The sequence below is a fragment of the Patella vulgata genome, chromosome 7 (assembly GCF_932274485.2).
Source record: "Patella vulgata chromosome 7, xgPatVulg1.2, whole genome shotgun sequence".
NCBI classification, from domain to species: Eukaryota; Metazoa; Mollusca; class Gastropoda; family Patellidae; genus Patella; species Patella vulgata.
This window is the reverse complement of record NC_065885.2, coordinates 54,847,191-54,870,548: the sequence shown is the minus strand read 5'-3', so window position 1 is coordinate 54,870,548 and position 23,358 is coordinate 54,847,191. Positions and strand designations below refer to the sequence as shown.

At 37.8% G+C, this 23,358-nt stretch overlaps 1 long non-coding RNA gene across 1 annotated transcript; it reads right to left on the bottom strand.

Moving 5' to 3' along the window:
- Positions 1-2,530: 2,530 nt before the first annotated feature.
- LOC126828284 (uncharacterized) lies at positions 2,531-18,321 on the bottom strand. The gene is made up of 2 exons (XR_007682971.1): positions 18,289-18,321; positions 2,531-4,185 (listed from the first exon to the last, which is right to left on the bottom strand). It is a non-coding gene; the product is annotated as an uncharacterized LOC126828284 (long non-coding RNA).
- Between the last annotated feature and the right edge of the window lie 5,037 nt (positions 18,322-23,358).

The following is a 23,358-nucleotide window of genomic DNA, read 5'->3' as shown; positions in this document are numbered from 1 at the left end:
AGATCGGATAATAACTTTTGTCGTTAGAGCATTCACAAGGCACAACAAAGTGAAACAAGGACCATAACTCACAGAGTAATAAATGGAAATTGCTGAAATTCAATAGGCTTCTTCGTTGCACTAATTTAAATAATGCATATCAATTTCAAACAGATCGGATGAAAACTGTTGTCATAAGAGCGTTCACAAGATTCAACAAAGTGAAACAAGGGCCATAACTATAGATGTAATAAACGAAAATTGCTGAAATTCAATAGGCTTCTTGGTTTTACTAATTTAAATGATGCATATTCATTTCATACAGATCGGATTATAACTTTTGTCGTTAGAGCCTTCACAAGGTACAACAAAGTGAAACAGGGGCCATAACTCACGGCGTAATTAACGGAAATTTCTGAAATTCAAAAGACTTCATCGTTTCTCTAATTTAAATGATGCATATCTATTTCAAACAGATCGGATGATAACTGTTGTCATTACAGCGTTCACAAGATTCAACAAAGTGAAACAAAGGCCATAAGTCTAGATGAATTAACAAAACTTGCTGAAATTCAATAGGATTCTTTGTTTTACTAATTTAAATGGTGCATATAAATTTCATACAGAACGTTCACAAGGTGCAACAAAGTGAAACAAGGGCCATAACTCCAGAAGAAATTAACGGAAGTTATAGAAATTAAATAGGATTCTTCGTCTCACTAATGCAAACAACATATATCAATTTCAAAACAATCAGATGATAAATGTAGTCTGTAGAGTGTTCACAAGAAATTGTGGACGACGGACGGGAGCGACGGCAATATACTCCACATTTCCATGTATCTAACCTTGTGAACAGCCTCGTTCTGGACAAAATACCTCGTCACAAAAACATGGCGAACGAGACATTCTAAGGTTTATAGTGTTAGTTATAGGTCAGAAGCTGGGCCAGATTTTTATGACTTTTTGTTCCACCATCGGTGTTGAGGCTAAAAATATTTTCAAAAATTCAATAAAGTATCCAATTTGTCGAAACGAGCTCAATAGCGCGAAAAACCTGCTAACCAGATATCAAAATTATTTTCTTAATTTAGGATTTTATTTTGACGCGGGTTCAGCGATGACAACTGGCAAGTAACTGCTGGTCGAGTTATCAGGCAATGAAATCGATGCAATTTGCTGTGATCTTTGAAGGTAAACAGAACGTCTCCTTTTGATTGCTGTCCTTTTATTTCGTCGTAAAGTTACACGTCAGCCACAACGTTCGTATGTAGGACATACTATAAATATACGAGGCGATGGATCTGTAGACATTCGAAGCTCTTCTTGTGTCCGTGGGTAGTATACGTCCTGAAAATAAAGATGCTATTCCGCCAGATGCGTGTCAGATGTATGATATTGGCAGAACAGTACATTACAACATGCTCAGACAATATCGTTATCTAATATGGCAGGACTTTTTATCAATTGCACTGGAACATTGACACATTTTGAATTATTCTTTGTAAAGTGGTATGTTTTTGACATGATAAAATCATTAATGATTGTGAGAATGAAGTAATCATTATCGTTAATAAGAATAACGTCATGCTTAGTTTGTATAAAACCGAAAAGTCTTATATGTTGCAGTTCTTGTCTTTTGGGGTATGGTGTTTGCACATGGCATACTATTTGGGAAATTGCAGGTAACGGTTTTTGGCTAGGAGCGCCTGACCGTGTCATCGCCTGCTGGAGATGGCTTAATTCGCCGCCTAACAAAAAAATAGTAATACTGACAATGCACAAGGAGTATGCCATTTTTCTGGTTATGGTCAAACAAGTTTGGTGTGTCGAGGGATGCAGACTGACAACGTACATAACAATCTCGGCTCCCAGAGGATACGTAAAACTCGTCGGCCATTTTGTATGTCACGTGATGTATCCTTCCGTTGGTCGCTTGACAAAGATCCAAGATGGCGGCTCCCAAACTCGCGTTTCTTAAAAAATTCACGTATTTTACCGAATCACTCACATTGTGCGCTAAAATAGTTCCTAATAAACCATCTGGATGTCAAGATGTGGAAAATGTTCCAAGGATCATTAACATGTAACTCACGCAACAAAGTGGTGCCTAATTGTCGAGAATCGGCAACAACTAGGGGCGGAGCTTAGGAACCGATTTAAGACTGATTAATGGCCGGCGAGTTTTCCCAGAGATAAACGAAGGGTAAACTTAACCCGGGGGGGGGGGGCGAGGTTGCGTACATAAGTCACTCACACACAGAAACTAGTCCACTGACTGGATCTACATAGTTTTATAGTATAACAGTTTAGAAATGAAAATAAATTTTGAACTCTTGCTATCCTGTACAACTATACATTTCCCACCCATAGTCAATTTCTTAAACCGAAAATTTCACATGATTGATCTCCGTACCTGTATGTGCGCATGTCTGAAGCAGTCTGTACATAAAAAACGAACATATGGCTACACAGGTTATTTGTGTGCAGACGGATACTGGGGGAAGGGAGGGGGGGGGCATGTATTAAAACAAATTTCATACAGTAAAGATTCTCTTGGTAGTAGTTTATTTACGTTTAAAGTCCAAAGATACAAAGACCATACATACAATTTACACAGTTGAATAAAGTTGGACATAATATACTGCCATTGATTTGTGAGTGATGAGAGAGAGAGAGAGAGAGAGATATCACCCGGCACAAACGAGGTCATTTCGAGACTAACATAAGGTTTAATTTTATTTGAGCAACTGCGCTTGTGCGTAGGGGTCTTCAGTGGGGTCTTTATCTGTGGGGTGACCTGGAGAACACCTACGAGGTTGGGCAGGTGAACCACGCCATTTGACACAATAATAGACCTTATTATCTAACGCACAAGCGTTAAACTATTCGCCCCCCCCCCATCTCCTCTAGTGAGAGATGTGTAATGATATATAAAACCAACAATACAGGGGTTACTCGACTTAATAATATAAAACCAGGAGAATATTGCACAAATACATAGATTCACATACATTTTACATTAGATAATATATAATATTTATAGTATAATGAATAGGTGAAAAATATAAATTGGAACCCTGCCATATAACACATTTATTTGAGGTAAGATTACATCAGCCCGTCTTTATCTTTTGTAATTTTGTAACATCTTATTACGAATAGATTGTCTTATCAAAGCATATAAAAAATATATAAATAACAAATTATTAATGCCCCTAGCCCAATTACCCCTAGCGCTATCATATAGCTGGGTGACATTATACAAATATTTTTTTTTTTTGGCAATCTACAAACATAAATCTCTAATAAGGTAATCTAAAAAATATTTGGTTTTCTGCCATTGTCCCACGGAAAAGAAATTAATCGTGTTTAACATCCCGCCTTTCTGTGCCAAACGGGCATACCCCATATTGTGTGCTATAGGGTGAATTTTGCCAGAACAGCGGCGTTTCCGCCTATTCTCCGTCAAATTCCAACCTCCATTTGTTAAACCATCCGAACGACTAATCAATGTTGTTTGCAGGAATTTTCTCCGCGAACCCGTGACCTCTAGTTTATTTTAAATTGAAGAGACATTATGCCCAATGCAGATCTTTTTTCTGGCTTGAAACGTTATATAAATTATTTTAGTCATATATTCACAGATGACTCTAAAGACCAACGTTCCCAGAAACTATCTATCTATGTTGAGCGGACGTAAACAATATAATTCTAAGTAACAAATTTAACGACCATATAAAACTGCGCTATAATGTTAATATACAGTTTTTATATCCAAATTAATATTTTTAGGCCTTTCGTACTGATGCCCGATACTATGGAAACGCTTTCCTAATGTAAAAAATCCAAGATGGCTGCCAAAAAGACTATGGAGTAAACACAAACTATACCTAAAGTCAGATTTTAAATAGCACGATAAGTTACCGTTGATGGGAAAGTCTTTAATTTAACACAGGGGCTTTGCTGCAACCATATTCTCGGCACAGGTTAAGGGCAATTTCAGTCCCCTTTCTATAAAGTTGATAAGCCCAATAAATCCACTGCAACAGGCGGCAAGCGGGCTCACTAAAACGTAGATGGGAGCACAGAAAAATCCGATTGGATAAGCGATGCAAATAAGGATGACAAGCCATACTAAACACCATAAGAATCCACAGCCCGCCATTTTATGTAATTAGTCTTTAATCTGTTCACTCTGAAATTCTAAAAAAAAAATTCTAATTATTTGTGAGAAATTCAGCCAAAATTAATAAAACGAATACAACGTAGGCCTATATAATTTTTTATCAATAATGTCAGATATAATTTAGGAGGCATTTATGACAAAACTTCAATTCGCCTAATAATCAGATAATAATATTTCACAGCTTTATCAAGGTGATATATAAGACTTTCTATATAATTATGATGATCATATCCTATTCCGTTCATGTTTGAATGTATATGTGACAGTCAATGTCTACAATCAGGCAATGTGTACAATGCCTGAAATATACCAGTCAATGTGTACAATGCCTAAAATATACCAGTCAATGTGTACATTGCCGGGTTAGGGTTAGGGTGGGGGTTAGGGTTACAAAGGCACATAACAACTTTTGGTCTTCGACGGAATTAATAGTGGGCAGAAATTCGCCCATGTACCTGTTATCACCCGTCACTTCGATCAGTTATATAGAGGGATAACTCTTGTTTTCCTTTTGCATTCGTCATTTCCGATCGTTGAAGCATTGATTACGCCTCTATCGTAGCAATGATCTCTGTGATAAAATGATATTTGGAATGTGTTTAACCAGTTCTATCACATATGTGATAATGACTGGCACCAATATTGTCCTTTAAGAATTAAAATGTTGGTCAATTAGCTTCGTATCTGACACATTAAGCAGCGTAGCTCAATATTCGTATGTTTAGTAAACTAAGAAAAAATACGGCTTCGATATAAAGATGTTAGGCTTCTGGGCTCACCCGAGTTTAGTAGCTGTATTCGACAGCTCTAGAAGTGGAATGCTTTAGAAGGAGTGGACGACATAATAATATGCTCTAGCCTTTAGCTATACACCGTATACACACCTGTATGATTATGTATTTATGTTCTTGTATCTGTTCCTAGTGTAAATTTTATATGTCTTGTTCCTGGTGTAAAAATTATATAATTTCTTGTTCTTGGTGTAAATATTATATAATTTCTTGTTCCAGGTGTAAGTAGTATACGATGTCTTGTTCCTGGTGTAAGTAGTATACGATGTCTTGTTCCTGGTGTAAATATTATGTTTTCCTGTTCCTGGTGTAAATATTATGTTTTCCTGTTCCTGATGTAATTTCTTGTTCCTGGTGTAAATGGTATATAATTTCTTGTTCCTGGTGTAAATATTATATAATTTCTTGTTTCTGGTGTAAATAGTATATAATTTCTTGTTCCTGTTGTAAATAATATATAATTTCTTGTTCCTGGTGTAAATATTATATAGTTTCTTGTTTCTGGTGTAAATAGTATAAAATTTCTTGTTCCTGGTGTAAATATTATATAATTTCAATAGTCCTGCTTACATGGAAACGGTCTCATTGCATTTGCATTAGACGGACTTTTTCGCCGGCGGAAACGCGTGCATGGAAAGCTGGCCTTACACATATAGCAGATACAGCTTTCAAGCATGAATTGTAATACTTAAGACATTAGTGTATCTTTAACTAATTATTGGTTCACACAGACTAATGAAAATGAATGATATATTTATCTTTCAAAAAAAAATAGTGATATTTGGGAGAATGGGGTTCTTTATTCCATATATGGTGGAGGCAGAAATAAGGGAGTTATAAAAGAGGGTGTTGAGCGAAATTGATCAGAGCTTTATTGAGAACGAGGGACCTTCGAAGCCAACCAATTTAACAATAAATTGGAGGAACAACTATCTAGTAGTTTAATTTACGATCATAAAGGAAGTACAACAACGATGTCCGATATTACCACAGAATGTCGAAGCCCAAGAACGTGACTTCCGTTTGAAAACAAACACTGCTTTCATCTAATATTTACTTCGTGTATTTTTGTACCGACAATATCCCTAGCATGAACAAACATTTTACCCATTAAGCCAAAATTAATTATCATTTCTCAACCTTTCCAAAATGATTTATGACCGTAGACAACCCATCTATCTCGTCAAGAGATACCACTTCAAATATATTTTAATTACTCACACAACAAACAGTGACTCGTTTCCACCTGTCAGGAATGCAGGACGTGGAACATGTTTAGTTGTTTGCATGCACGTAAAACAAATGAAATGAAATGTAATGGGGTTCAAAGATACATTCCCGGGTACAAACTGGGTGATTTGATGATATATTTGGACTAAAAACATATTCAAACTAATTAATTTATCATAATTTTGCTTCAAATCCTTCTCAAAACACTGCAATTGTCGGGGAATACCCTGGCTATAAAAAATAGATCAAAATAGGTCATGTTTGCGTCAAGTGACTTGCATCTCTCGGTACTTTGCAACGGAGGCGAAGTCGGAGGAGAATTCATTGCATACACAAGACGATGTTGTCTTTTATCGCTGACTATTTATTACAAATATCGAAGCCTAATTAAATTATCGGATTATCTACTGCCCGCGACCTTTTCTGTGATTTTTATCTCAGAACGTTTTGTAGGTCTAATTCTTCATAAAGTTTATCAACATGTACATCAAGCGCTCAATCTCCACGTGCAACCTTCGACGTCACGCGTGGAGACACTCCTAATCGTCGGGCTGTAGATTAGGGAAACCCTTACATTTTGGTCCTGTATGCGCTCCATGAGTGTTTTTCATGGAATCCAGTATTTTTCTAGTTAGATTGGATATTTCTACTTTCCATATATACCAAAATTGTCATACTTTTATTGGAAATAATCACCCGATAAATACTTTTCTGGGAACGTAGCTTTGATGTCCTACTGTTCTGCTCCGAATTGGGCCATACAGTGTGCTATGAGGGAAATTGTGCCCGGACAGCGGCACTACGGCCTACTTTATATCGAATTCCTACTGTCAAGGGATCTTTTACGTGCACGCCAATGTGTACACGGGACCTCGGTTTTTCGTCCCATCCGAACGACTAGACAGCTGTACTTATCATGCCCTCCGTCCTGCATCACTGACAAGGGGGAAACACGCCGGAAATTCTGGATGAACTCTCTCGGCCAATGCAGGGATCGAACACCCGACCTCCAGGCTAGCGAGCCAGCGCCTTACCCACTTAGCCACCGTGAACCCCACATGCACGTAAAACACACTTACCAATTGAAATTCAAAAAAAAAAAAAAAAATAGGCAAAATGCAAATTGTCCCTTATAGCACATTGTCTTGATTATCCCGACGTTTGGTGGGGAAAAGTGGGATGTTAACCAGCTATTATTTCCATTTCATTTCCGCAACAAATGAAGATAAAAACAATCATTTCCATGAAAAATGTTTTTACATACAAATCCAAAACACCGATCGATCATTGACACCTTATCTTCAAATAAATACCAAGATATTCTAGGAATAGTAACGAACATAACTATCTTGACACCATTATAGAGTCTTCGCGTGATGAATTTAGAATCCACAATTGTATAAACCATGTTACACTGCTTACAATAATATATAGCCATCATTATTCGATTTATATATACCTTCAGTACGGCTTCTTCACAAATAAGTGAAACATTCGCCTCAAGGAACTATCGTGTCACATGGGGTGGTTTGGGTGGACCCAAAAAATAAAATGGCGTTATTTATCACTTAGCGCCAGGTGACATTTAAAGATGCATTCCCACGAATGTATAGTAGAGACACTCAATCTTACTAGAAGAATACTGAATTCACCGAAACAAAACACGAGTCGTGCACAGGACAAACAGTGACGTTGGGGGCGCTTGGTAGGTGTTGGTCAATTACTAACGGTTATAAGAACCGTGAGAGGTTTAACCGTACCAGAAAAAGAAATAATCCAATAATTTACTTATATAGACTTGGACATTTATCGTAAATGTGCAGCAAGTAACGACAAATACAAGCTGAATGGATCATCCCTAAACTTGGCTATTGACCGTGACGGTCAAGTCACGTGACAAGCAAGGCTGCTTAGAATAGATTTAGGGGATTTAAAGCTAACTTTTGATGGATAAAATGGTTTGAATATGTTTTTTAGTCCAAATATCATATCATCAAAGTAACCTACCATACAATTATATCTGAAGCGATAACACACTCAACAAACTCAAAGTGGATAATGAAGATGACACACACAATGCAGTGTTTAATGGGGTGTGTGTGTGGGGGGGGGGGGGTAATATGATCTACCCAGTTCTGCACCGCTGACAAGGGAGTACCAGGCTGGACCTTTTTTTTAGAACTCTCTCGGCGAGCTCTGGGATCGAACCTTACACCGCCTGGTTAGTCAGTGACGTAGGTATATGTCAGTCTGGTGTAGGAATTTAATTGGATAATTTGCATGGCTGTTGTGAACATTTAGCCTTATAGACCAAAAGAAATACGAATTAAGTTGTCAGATTTGCATGGACATGGGAAACGGCTGGATGTCACATCTTTGGGGATTTTCAGAAATCTATGGTTACCGCAAAAACTAGTCTCAAATATCAAGACTATAAATTTTAAATGAACTATTGTTTTAATTTTAATTCAACACCAACTATTCTGTGAGTTTGGGGGGGGGGGGTGTTTTTCTTTTGTTGTTGTAGTTTTTTAAACAGTTAGACATGTCTTTACCTCAGCAAGAAATCCGACACAACTTCGCTATGAGTTAAGAGCGCGAAGGCAAGAAATGAACAATACGTAGGTATGGAAGTGTCTTCGCACTTAGTCAACGCCAATGCATGCAGGGCAGGAGAGATACTGATCGGTTTTTGAGAGTAACGTCAATGTAAAAATATTCCAAATTTCATGAAATTATATCACAAACCGTAAATACAACAACAAAACTACCCAAATTGTATGCTGTATTGTAAAATATAGCTATAACAAAACAATATTTTATTGATTCTGCTGACCGAATCTTTTCTTAAAATTAATTGTACCTGATTGTCAAGTGGAAAGTCAATGCACAAATCTACAAATGTTGATGAAATAGCATCTCGAAACGTAAATATAAAGATACACACAGCAACAAAAGTACCAAATGCCGAGTCGTAACAAATAACTAACAAAACAATACCGTAGTGATTCTAAATTAATCATAGGTCGTGTGCCTGTGCTTTAAAACATTTTTTAAAAATTCAATTAACAATTAATAGTTGTATTCTTCAAGTTTGACCATGCGCAGAAGCACGCCATATTAAATTCTCTACAGACAAAAGTTCCTAGATACTAAATTCTTTGGGAGAACGTCGAGAATAAATGTCTGAGTAACAAATATAAAGATCATACAAAAATATGCCATATGTACAGTTTTATGTCAACATTAATGTTTGTACCTCTTCCTTACTGATGCCCTATACTGTGGAGTACTTTCATCATTTGACAATTCAAAATAGCTGCCAAAACGACCATAGAGTATACGCACAATGCCAAAGTCAATCGGAAGGTATTAATCTAACACAAAGGTTTTGCGGAGACCATATTCTCTGCACAGGTTAAAGGCAATTTCACTCCCTTTTCTATAAAGGTGAGAAGATCAATAAATCCACTGCAACAGGCGGCAAATGGACTCACGAAAACGTAGATGGGGGCACAAAAAAATCCGACCGGAAAACCAATGACAAACAGGATGACAAGCCATACTAAACACCATAAGAAGCCACAGTTCGCCATTTTATTAATATAGTAGGTTCTCTAATCTGCTCAGTCTGAAATTCTAAAAACATTTTTAATTATTTGCTACAAATTTAGAATAATAAATAAAACGATTACAACTAAAAACAAGCGGTTGCCATGCAAGATACGCCCACATTTTGCAAGAGATGGACAGGAAACAAGCTAAAAAAGGGCGATTTATCGTACAATCAGGGGACATAATCCTGGAAGTTATGGTCCGATATGCGTGAATATCAAAAGGAATCGAAATCTCTGGGATATAAACATATTTTAAGTTTCATCAAAATCGGATAAAAATTCTGACCTCTAGAGGATCCATAACCTTGGTATTACACTTTTACACTATTTGCGTTCAAGGAGCGGCCATTTTGTCGGGCAGTTTCGGTCTGATTTTCACGAAATTCCAACTCAACCGCCATTAGGTTGTAACACTGATATGTGACCTGTAGAGTGTCCACAAACAAATTGTGGACGGATGGATGACCGGACGGACAGGGGCGACGACAATATAACCTGATTTACATATACAGTAGTTTTCTCATTATTGTAGGTGATGAAATTGATTGTTATATTTAGGTATAGAGTGTGCCATAAATCATCATCGACACCTCCCCCCTCTACAAGTGTCCCCGACAGACCTGGGCAGCAACCCACACACCCCCTTCAACAATCCTGGCGAAGGGCCTGAATTAGGGAAGTGATGCCTGAAATGTGGTTTAGCGTCCTACTTGTATGCATCAAGCTGGCCTATGACGACTGGATTTTTCTGTACAGTGGTGTAATAATCGCTAAGTCCAAGCACGTGACGCCATGGACGCGAACAGCTGACTACATGAAAACAATATGGCAAATCGAATGTCTATGACCTGACTGTACTACATCAGTATCAAATGTGAGATAATAACTGCCCTCGACTTTTATATAGTTTTATCTGTAGCTGCTACGTGATGGGACACGAAGTGATGAAATCGAGCATTCTGTTTATGATAACACGCCTGTGTAGATTTAAAAGGGCACTGAAATCGAGCATTCTGTTTATGATAACACGCCGGTGTAGATTTAAAGGGGCACTGACCAAAGTGTATCTTGGACTTCTGTATCCAAGGACCACTATTCTGTTTTGCAAATAACATGTTCAAACTCCAATAGGTCGACACCAGTTTGTAACAAGATAGTGGTACTGAAGCGTCTCTAAAACGCTTAAATTTACTGAATAAAATGTCCCTTTAAGCTATGCCAAATCTTGGGGGGGGGGCGTGTTCAAACGTCAAACAGTAGGATACGCAGTGTTTCAGGACTGCATTGACCTAATTATCTCTTTAAATTACAATTAATATAATGCCCAACTAACTCTTTAAACTACACTTAATATATAATTATCTCTTTAAACTACACTTAATATAATGGACAAATATCTCTTTAAACAACACTTAATATAATGCCCAAATATCTCTTTAAACTACACTTAATATAATGCCCAAATATCTCTTTAAACTACACTTAATATAATGCCCAAATATCTCTTTAAACAACACTTAATATAATGCCCAAATATCTCTTTAAACTACACTTAATATATAATTATCTCTTTAAACTACACTTAATATAATGTCCAAATATCTCTTTAAACTGCACTTAATATAATGCCCAAATATCTCTTTAAACAACACTTAGTATAATGCCCAAATATCTCTTTAAACAACACTTAATATAATGCCCAAATATCTCTTTAAACTACACTTAATATAATGCGCAACTATCTCTTTGAACTACACTTAATATAATGCCCAAATATCTCTGTAAACTACACTTAATATAATGCCCAAATATCTCTGTAAACTGCACTTAAAATAATGCGCAACTATCTCTTTAAACTACACTTAATATAATATTGTAATTCCCAATTATATCAAAACACTTAATTTAATGTCCAATTTCCCCTTTAACCGACACGTAATATGATTCCCAATTACTTTATACTATACTTATAATGCTCAATTATCTATTATCTACTACACTTAATACAATGTCCAATTATCGCTTTAAACCACACTAAAAATGCCCAATTACAGTTATCAACAACGTCGACACCCACTTGAATAATGGTCTAAAACTATGGACTGCCGTCAACACATTTAAACAACATGTCTTTAGTAAAGCCAGTGTCTTACAAATCCAGTTAAAAAGTAATAACCATTTCTTTTCAAAATGATTTATGCCCGTAGAGACAACCCGTATATCTCGCCAAGAGAAGCCACTGTAAAGATATCAATGTCTGCATGGCGTACACAAAAATTAATGTATCTACATTTCATTCAAAGCTCATATCCAATCCCCACCCCTGTCTCTTCGATGCTATGATTTCTGTTCATAGTTATCCTTATCAAAAACATTCTCAACACCGGAAGTTTTGGAAATTGTCTCGGGGAGCTCCGCCCCTACTACAAAATCCTATGACAGCACAACAAATGAACCCAAAACAAATTAATTATATCATGAAAAGATTTCAACACAAAATTTCCCCATTACAAATATTATCAATCACCGGCACCTTATCTTTAAATAAATGCCAATCTATCCTAAGAATAGTAACGAACACCTAATCTTGTCACCATTATCGTGCCTTCACATGAAAAAATCCATTAAGAATCAGCAATGTTATAAACCATTTCATATATTAATAGTAATAGCTACCACATATTCAATTTATATACCTTTATAACGGTTTCTTCACAAATAAGTGAAACATTCGCCACAAAAACATTCAGTGCAAGCTAGGAACTGTCGTATCATATGATTTGGTATGGTCGGCCTCAATAAACAAAGTGACGTCATGTATCATTTACCGCCAGGTGACACTTTAAGATGCGTGTGATCTACTATTGTATTTGAAGTGATAACCCAGATGACAAAAATACCTTTTATAAAGTTTACACCTCCGAAACATCTCCGTCTATATCCAGATATCATATCATTCATAATCTGTGATTCCGTTCGTTTTGATACCATGATCCATTATATCGGATTTTCAGAACAGTAGGTAGTTGGGCATAAACTGGATATCCCATTCGTTTCTAAATTCCGGGGAAAATTCATGTTCACACAATCAAGATAGAACACAGTCCTACTAGGCGTGCATACTAACGTTTGTGTGTGGGGGGGGGGGTGCAGAAAATGAAATATTTTTAATAATTCTTATATTCGTAATAAGCATAATTTTATATTTGAGCAGAAATATAAATCTGAAAAACAAAGCGGAGTTGTTATAGGCCAGAGTAGATAGTAAAGGTCGCGTCCTTTACACCAGCCCCTGGGTGGCCGAATGGTTGGCGCGTGCGCGCTGTATCATAGGGTCTGTCATTGAGTCAACTGGCGTAGTTTCGATACCTCGGTTGTGCGTGACAAGGAGTAGGGTCGCCTGTCCAACCTCCCACTGCTAAAGAATCCTATGCGCAAGCGAATTATTGAAATAAAATTGAATCATATGTTAGTCCCGAAATAACCTAGCTTGTGTCGAGAAGACGTTAATCCCTCTCTCTCTCTCTCTCTCTCTCTCTCTCTCTCCCTCCTCTCTCTACGCCAGCCCCCACCCTCACTTCGCATCCCACACTACTTCACACAGCTTTCGCTCAAAGAGGTAATTTGGCAATATATAACGTGCAGTTTCAAGTGGTAATTGGGCATTATATTACGAAATGAAAATGAAATGAAATCGATAACGTCCTACTGTTCTGCTCCGACTGGCATTTCATTAGGTGCAACTTAAATAGATGTATTAAGTGTAGTTAATTGACAATTACAGTAAGTTTAAAGAGATAATTTGGTCAATGTAACCCTGAAGATGCAGCTTAAAGGGACAACTTATTCAGTGAGCTTAAGTGCCACTATTATGTTACTAACTGGTGTGGACCCATGAAAGGTGTTACAGTATTGGGTCTTTAGATTAGGTTCTTGACGACAAGACTGGTTTAAACTTGACACAATACTTTTATTCTTCTTTAAACATATGTACAAGACTTGTTCTATAATAATACTTAGTTAACAGGTTCTTCATCTGGTAGCGGTCTTGTTTCCAGCTCGGTTCTCAGATCTGGCTTGGACACAAACGTTTTATCTCATCTTTTATATTACTGGGCAGGATCGATGTCCAGCCTTGAATTCTGGATACCACACCCACGCACCGTGACCTGTTTGGTCAGTATTCAGTCTGTGGTGGGTTAATGCCCCGAACGGACAGATACTTGTTGACCAATCCGCTACGGACAGGTGTTATATTTCAGATTACATTATGGCCGGAGGTTGCAGCTGGTCATTATATAATAACAGGTTAAGCTTCCAGTACATATTGCTTTACCATACAAAGGACCTTCCGCATGGCTGTTAGTCGTACCAAGCTAGTGCCAATCTGATAAGAATGCTAATCGATTTCATGTAGTGCGGGTGTTAAGTGATATTTCCTAAATAATGTCAATTGTGTAACAAAGGTTGAACATGTTATTTTCCAAAATGGAATAGTGGTCTTTGGATAAAAAAAAATTGAAGATACAGTTTGGTCCGCGTCCCTTTAAAACATATAAACAGAAAGTTCAACTCATCACTTTCTTGTCCCATCATATAACAGCTACATATAAAACTAAAAATGTCGAGGAAAGTTATTATCTCGCATTCATTTAATACTCTGATCTATGTAGTGCAGTCAGGTCATAGATTTTCGACTTGCCTCATTAATTTCACGTTGTCAGCTTTTCACGTGGGGTACCTGGACATAAAATCAATTTCATCAGATACAATAACAATAATTAAGGCACCACTGTACACGTAAATCAGTTTTTTTAGTGGGCATCCTGTTGTTATTTGACATTATAATCGTTTTATTTATTATTCTTAAATTCTCGCAAATAATTAAAAATGTTTTTAGAATATCAGCGTGAGCAGATTAGAGAACCTGCTGTATTAATAAAATGTCAACCTGAGGCTTTTTATGGTGTATATATAGTATGGCTTGTCACATTCTGTTTGCAATTGGTTTTATGGTCTCATCTACGTTTTCGTGAGCTCATTTAATTACCGCCTGTTGCAGTGGATTTATTGATCTTATGAACTTTAAATTTATAGATTGGAGAGTGAAATTGTCCTTACCTCCACACACCGTCAACATGTGCATGACATACTTTATACTAAAATTTGTGACTTCCGTTCGTTTGTTTGTCTGTCTGTTCAGGGTTGACGGCTACACTAGGGCTTTCCCGTGGCTGAAATAGGTATATAGGTAGTAACATAGGCCTGGTGGTGACGGCCTACCACTTCCGGTTTCGGTGTTATGCTACTTTCAGTTCACGGCTATACCCGTACTACGCAGTGTCAACCGGTAGTACAAAATAAGATACAAACGGGCGCAAATGATTTCCACCATAATATACTTAGCAATACCTTTTGTCAGACATTTTAGTTTTTCACCGCCGCCTAACCCAAACTCCTAGCCACTTCACTGGTCTGTTTTGCTGATGTCACATCGTTTTGATGTCATCTGTGGGACAGCTACTAGACGTGCGGATTGAACGAAAACCGAGATCAAGTCGTGTAACTGTTGGGGTACACGTAAGGAGCCCTTGAAAGCTGGAATTCGATGTCGGGTAGGAAGCAGATAAATGGAGTTTAAGTTTCTACCTTTCTGCATTAACCACAGAGGCGGATCAAAGCTCAGATGGGCCCTGGGCAGCTCGACCAGCTGGGCCCTTTGCGGAACTGGTTTGCCGTAGTAAAACTAAGACCACTTAGTTTTCCGCTTTTTTTCAGCATTTCAGCTTTATGTTTTTTCTGTTCTCTCTTCTCCCATCCACACCTTTGCCTTTGGGTCATATCAACGACGAACCGGCCTACGTCAAAATGACGCGGTCTTCACGTAGTGAAAGAAAGACAAATTTCAAGAGAAAATCACAAAAACTTTTTTAAAATGAAAGCGAAACCGGATGCCAGGCTAATGCGAGGCGAGCGAGTGACCAGTCTCCCTGTTGGAGTGATCGATTACACGAAAGCTCATCTCGAGCGCTATGGTGTCACTGACCGTGTGGGCTTCTTCCCTCATAGTGAACGACCGACACAAGCAAGTGAGGATCGTCAAATTTGAAAAGGTCGTCAAAACTTTTATGGGACCAATTTTTTCTTGGGCCCTAGGCATTTGCCTACACTGCCTATGGGGTAATCCGCCTCTGACCAACCATGAAATTCTGCCTGGACAGCGGCGTTTCCACCTATTATTCAACGAATTGTTTTACGTGTACGTCACTGATGCCATTCGAAACACTAAACGTGCTTTGTTTTTTTTTTTAAATTACCAGGTCTATCAATCATGCACCCTATCAAAAGAACCAGTCCTTATACACAATCGTCACGACCTTTCTAGGCCAACATCAACATTGAACCTGCTGATTAAGATAATCTGAAGTAGCGGTAAATCTATGAGCGGTGTAGAGTTCACTTAAAGTTGTCTCCCTTTGTCACATATCTCAATACTATGCCCTATACTTGATTCTTAGGGGCATACTATCAAAGGGTTGACTATCTGGGCATCACAGAAAACTCTACGCCACTTCCGCCCAGGTTATATAGTTTATGAGACAACTCTTTATAGTTTAGATTTAATTGCTGGAATATAATTATGTCAAAATATTTAAATATGATCATGACCTTTATATAATAACCCGTCACAGGTGTCCTTGAAGGCATGTGTATTTCTGCTTAAAGGCAAAATGAAAAGTCCTAGTTTACTATTTAATGAAGGAGAAAGGGGGGAAGTTTTAAAACAAGTATGAGCGTACCAAACATGACGTCGTCGCGGCCATCTTGGATTTGTTACGCCACATCAAAAACGGAAGTCCGTAAACCGCTGCGCAATTTTATTGTCCAAGGAAAAACCAGCGAGACAAGGTTTATGCCAGAACTGTTAACGAAACGAACGTAGTCAGGGGCATGTTTCACGAAATTTTAACTAAGATAAAATCCAAATTTTAGCAATTTGATGGGATAATATTAGATTGATTTTAGTGCTTGGCCAATCAAAATTGAAGTATCTACTAAAATTTGGATTTTATGTTCAATTAAGATTTCGAGAAACGGGGCCACGGCCATTAAAATCTGATCTGGGAGCCACGGTGTCTAAGTGAGTAAGACGCTGGCTCGCTAGTCTGGGGGCCGTGGGATTTTCCGGCGTGGTTTGTCCTTGTCAATGATGCAGGATGGAGGACCTGACAAGGACAGCTGTCTAGTCGTTTGGATGGGACGAAAAACCAAGGTCCCGTGTACACATTGGCGTCCACGTAAAAAATCCCTTGACAGTTGGAATTCGATATAAGAGTAGGCCGTCCCATTCGACCGACTATAGACGCTTTTACTTTCCAGATCTACCGCCCTACACCACTGGCTGCAGGTGGAAATCAGGCTGAAAAATCCTTTGGAATTTTGTCGGCCAATACCGGGATCTAACCAGCGCATTACTTATTTAGCTAAAGCGTCGGACATACTAGTCGAATTTCTATTCGCCCGAATGATTCTCCCTGGGCTATACTATATACCGGAAAACACCGGAAAACTACCGGAAAACACCATGTTATACTGAATACCGGAAAACACACTAAATACCGGAAAACACACTAAATACCGGAAAACATCCTAAATAGGTAACTCGGAGCCTGGTCCTCTGGAAAACACCTTAAAAACCTAACCCTAACCCTAACCCTATCCCACCGCTGGTCCTCTGGAAAACACCTTAAAAACATAATCCTAGCCCTAACAATAACCCTAACTCTCCGCAAAAGAGGACCAGGCTCTTTGTTACCTATTTAGGGTGTTTTCCGGTATTTAGTGTGTTTTCCGGTATTTAATGGTTTTCTGGTGTTTTCCGGTATTCAGTATAACATGGTGTTTTCCGGTAGTTTTCCGGTTGTTTTCGGTATTTTCCGGGTGTTTTCCGGTATATAGCATTGCTATTCTCCCGAATCAAACATGTTTAATATGTTCATTCGCCGTGTTTATATTCGCCTAGCGTGTCCGTTTCGCCGAAGCATTCACCCGATTGTAGAATTCATTAGCCAATCACCACTGATGTCGAGAAGTCATCTGATTAAAGATATGGTCGCTGCCATGTTTAATCATGTGACGTGAAAGGTGATGCAATCATAGACCTTATGATAGTATTAGGATATAAAGTCCATGATGCAATCAACTGTTGAATCGGGCGGAGAATTCGCCTAGTGTGTCCATTCATACGGCTGCAATTCGGCGCCGAATGATTCGGCCAGTGTGTCTGCCGCTGTGGGTCTATTTACACCATATTGACATTTTGCGAATGTAATGCACTGAAAAATCTAAATTAGAAGCGATTCAGCGTTTGTCATAAATGCCTTTATGATATTAGATAACAAAAATAGTAACTTACATTAAATGAAATTCTTAACCACGTTGTAGAAAATAGTAACTAACATTAAATGAAATTCTTACTAACCAGGTTGTAGAAAATCTGCTGAGTGTTGCGGTCTGAATCCAATAATAAAAGTTAATTGGGTGTCACGACTATATATTATAACTATGTTATTATTAAATCAATAAAATGATTCATATCCTAACAGCTGTTACAGTATGTATATATATATACTTGTCTACAACTATAACATGTTTTATACTAAATAATATATGATAATATTATATGTAATGGGGATATATTTATATGTATCTACATTGTTCTTCCATCCTTCGTTCATTTCATTTGTTCTCCCATCCTTCGTTCATTCATTTATTCATCCATCTCTTTATTAATTTGGTTATCTTATATATATCATGCGCGACGTTAAAAACTTTTTAAAATTTAATCGATTTGTTTCGTAGAAATTGCACCTGGGGTCGTTAAACTTGTATATGGCACGTTAAAGGCGCAGTTCCAGATATATGTTAATTCTGTGCAACTATGTAAAACTCAATAGCTTCAATTGTATGATAAGCGTAATCAGTTATTGATTCCGTAGGATTTGTGCGAAATAATAAAATCACATACTTTGTTGTTATCCCAGGGGTGCTATGCGCCAATTATATAAAAATCTCACGTTCCGGGACTCAACTAGAGAGTTGATAATAGGCTTGTCATGTGAATGACTGTCTAACTAATAATTTACATAATACCTGAAGCTAGAATAAACACCTGCAATAGACAGATTTGTATTACTGAAGGTTATCATTTCCACAATTTCACATGCTTAAAATAAATTTGTTTAGACATCTGAAGGATTTAGGTCAAAATATATTATAAAAGAAGCTTACTAAAAATCACATGTTTAAAAAATGCAATGCCAAGGTCGCCAAGCAGAACTGTGGTTACGTGGCTGTTTATGCAACGACATTCCAAATATGGTTCCCTTGAAATTGTTGGCGTGGTTTCTCCTTGTCAGTGGTGCAAGCGGGGGGGGGGGGGGAGTAAGGATGGGAGGAATAACGGAGTTCAAGGGTACCCATCGGTGTGCACGTAAAGGAACCCTTTGCAGTTGTCATTCGAAAAAAGAGTATCGGCTATAGCGCCGTCGTCCGTGCAAAATCTCCCGAATCCTAGCACTCCGCATGGCGTCCTCACTCGCCCGGTTGGTGCAGGAAATTAGAACGTAAAACCCTGTGCCATTTCATTTCAAATATATAAATGTGATCCAGCTAAATAAATAACATGTCGTTTGTTTAATGTAGTTGTCTGCATTATCTCTGAATAAATCTGGTATTAAGCGGTATCTGTCAATCGACAGCTATTGTAAACATTGTAATCAACTTAAGAATGGTCCAGATGTTTTTTTCTACATAAAAACTACGCTATATCCACCTTCCCCATTTAAACACTTATACCTCATTCGCTGGGTGCCTATCAAGTGGTGGGGCGGGGGGGGGGTGTGATGGCCGAATGGTTAGCGCGTGCGCGCTGTATCATACGGCCTGTCATTGAGTCAACTGGCGTGGATTCGATTCCCTGGTTGTACCTGACAAAGAGTAGGGTTGCCTGTCCAACCTCGTGAGTTTACTCCGAGTCCCCCGGTTTCCTCCCACTGCTAAAGACCCTTACGCGCAAGCGAATTATTAAAATAAAATTGAACTATGTGTTGGTCCCGAAATGACCTAGTTTGTGTCGAGTGGCTCTCTGTCATTTATAATAAATAATGCTTTATCTTACCCTACATGTCTCTGACGGAAAGGTCAATTATAACCAACTACCAACTAGAGAAAAAGTGAAGTACCTTCAAATGACATAAATGTCATGTAAATGAAGTACTTTAAATAATGTAATATGTAATCTTATGTAAACTTATCCCATTTAAACCAATCAATTAACTTTTAAACTTTTACTTAAATTCAATTTGGCTTCCACTTTAAAACAAACACAAATTTGCACAAATACTAAATTAAACATACATTATGCAAGAGCTAAATCTGCCTATTGCAGGTCTTTCTTTAGGCCGAAAATGTTATCTAAATTATTAATTAGAGATTAACTTATCCAGACCATAACCAACTCTCGATGTCAACGTTAGCCTGCGATGTTTACTGGATTAGGATACCATTTGCTGCTTGACTTTCATTCTAGATTAAATCATAAAATGGATAATCGAAACAACTGGAACAACTTAAAGTAGCTAAGTCTCTAACTCAATGTCATCCAAAATCTTCGACATTGAAAACACGATTTATTTGTCGGTTTAAATCAACATTGATGTTGTGATCTTACCGGGAAAAGATGGGCTTCTGATATCCAATATTTAAGACAAAATAAACATTTTACAATTGGTACACGAATCGTGCACCATAATTCGTTTCAGCGCTATGTGTAATAAGGGACTCGAAAAACGAGGCTAGGCATATTCCACAAGTCATGTCAAACGGTGACGCTATATTCTTATCCGGAGAGCATGCCCAATAAATACTATCGGCGTAGACTGGAATAACCAGAAGCTAGAGATAGAAATTTGATTGAAAATACTGCGGTATGTCACCAAATCTAACCGATTAGAAATTACACTAAAAACAGAAACGATCAATTTATATACATTCATATTAAATCATTGTATGCTTTGCGACCTATTTGTGTCAATTTCTAGGTCTCAAATATTAGCGACTAAGCTCCTTTAATGTAAGTATACTACAAAACTTTGTATATCAAAGGAAATGAAAGATGTCTGTCTTTCGATATACAAAAACTATAGGATGAATGTCTCCAAGGGAACACCCATAAAATAACTCACTAGCATGTCTAAAGGGTTAAATACAATGCAGGGTAGATTTAAAGGAATAGTACAACAAATATTACATTTTATTAAGTTCAGATATCTTAATATCTAGAAAATTCTGGGGAACTTTCTGGACCAACAGCTGGTTCCAACCCCCGGACCTCCTGAACCACCACAGTTCCACTGATTTACTGTGTTGCAGGACGGAGGATCTGTCATGAAACAGCGCCTAGTCGTTTCGATGGTACGAAAATCATCCGAGGCCCAGTACACACGTTGGGGTTTCCATAAAAGAGAGAGAGAGAGAGAGAGAGAGGGGGGGGGGGGTAACGTCCACTCGACACAAACTAGGTCTTTAGCAGTGGGAGGAAACCGGAGGATCCGAAGAAAACCCGCGAGGTTGGACAGGCGACCCTACTCCTTGTCACGTACAACCGAGGACTTTTTCATAAAAGAACCTTGACAATTGGAATTCCGGTAAGAGTAGGCGGAAACACCACTGTTCGGATTACCCTCATAGCCCAAAGTATGGCGTATGTCAATCTTCATTAACTCGGTAGGTGTAGAAAAGTAAAACCAAAGTTCATTTCTTTTCATTCTCGTGACAAGGTGGGGATAATGGCTCCCGTTCTATTGTCGTACAGGTACAGGTTGTATATGTACCTGTGGGTCTAAAGGTCATGTACAGGTGATGTTGTTACAATTAGTCTATCAATAAAATGTCAAGGTTTAAGATATGAAAGGACACTGACCCAGGAAAGAGACAATATCCCGAGACTTATCACGAAAACTTTAATCTTTAACTTTTAACCTGATTAGAACTTTCTCTTCTGGCACAATGCCCATCTTTATTATCCCAGCAGGTGCAGAAAAGTAGGACGTTAAACCGCGTTTCATTTAAATACAGAAGGATCACTTTATCCATATTGCGACATTAAACATAGATTATGCAAGCGCTAAATCTGCCTATTGCAGGTCTTTCTTTAGTCCTGAAATGTTATATAAACTATTAATTAGACATTAAATAAGTTATCCAGAAAGGCCATAATCAACGCTCGATGTCATCGCTAGCCTGCAATATTTATTGGATTAGGAACCGATTGGCTGTTCAACTTTCATTCATGATTTAATCATGAAATGGATAATCGAGACTATGTTGGTTTTTAGCGTACCGACTTTAGTAATGATGATCGAGGCTAGGCCGAAAATTCAGTCGGTAAAATCTCGATTTAGAGTGGATCAATTTGACTGAAATCTTCAGCAAATTCCCTTTACATCATCTAGTTTTTAACTATTATAGTGAGAACTGCCAGCTCTTTATCTAATCTCCCATAATGTATCTTTAAATAAATTCTATGTAATATAAAGGTTAACCGCTCTCTTTGCACCAAGATCGACATTAGTTACACTTGAAATTAAACTTTAAAAAGCTGTGACCATTAAATGTATATAACCTTCTTTTAGGTTCAATAATAAGTCGATTTCTAGCGGATTGCAAACAACCTAATCGTAGTTAAGAAAATAGTAAGTCGATAGCTAATTTATCAAACAATATAATCAAAAGAAAACGACAGCTTTTTAAGACTATGCAGAATAAATCACAAAGAGTTCTTTTACGTGCCTGCAAAAGTGTATAAGTGACCTTTAACCGACTGAGCCACCGTGGCTCCGCATACCACAGGATCGTTGCGAAATTTGTAGCGGAACATGCTAAAAGTTAGAACAATTGAGTGACCCATGTACTCACAGAAATACAGTCCACCGCTGATAGTTCGAGACTACCATTGAAGCGTGCACATTCGCCGTGCCGAGACCAACTTTCTGACAGTATGATACTATAAATAGCCATGGCAGGTGCAATTCTCTACAAATCTATCAACTATTACAGCCGTAAAAAATTTATTGTTGACGATTTTGAATAGCAGTAAAATTAAGCTTCTTGGTTATTACAGCAGATTTAGAAATTACGTTCGTTTCATTTTTTAAATCGCTTTATCATTAACTGTACCGTTAAGAGCGGCATCTTTTGGTTTAGTACAAATAATATCTCTGAATCACTCGGGTTAGACAGGAACATGATACTAGCAGTAGTTTCTTTTTACTTTTACAAGCTTCTTAAAACGATTGTTGAGCTACCTAACGTGCTTATTTCTAAATTCAATTTCTTGTTCTAGCTTTCTGTTATGTTTCGTAAAAAAGTAGTCTTGATTATCCCGACCTGTCAATCAGACGTAGAATGGTCGATAGACTGGTTAAGCGAGACTAATTTCAAAACAAGGGCACGTAACCTATCTTTTACTCAAAAGTGTCTGGATGTTATG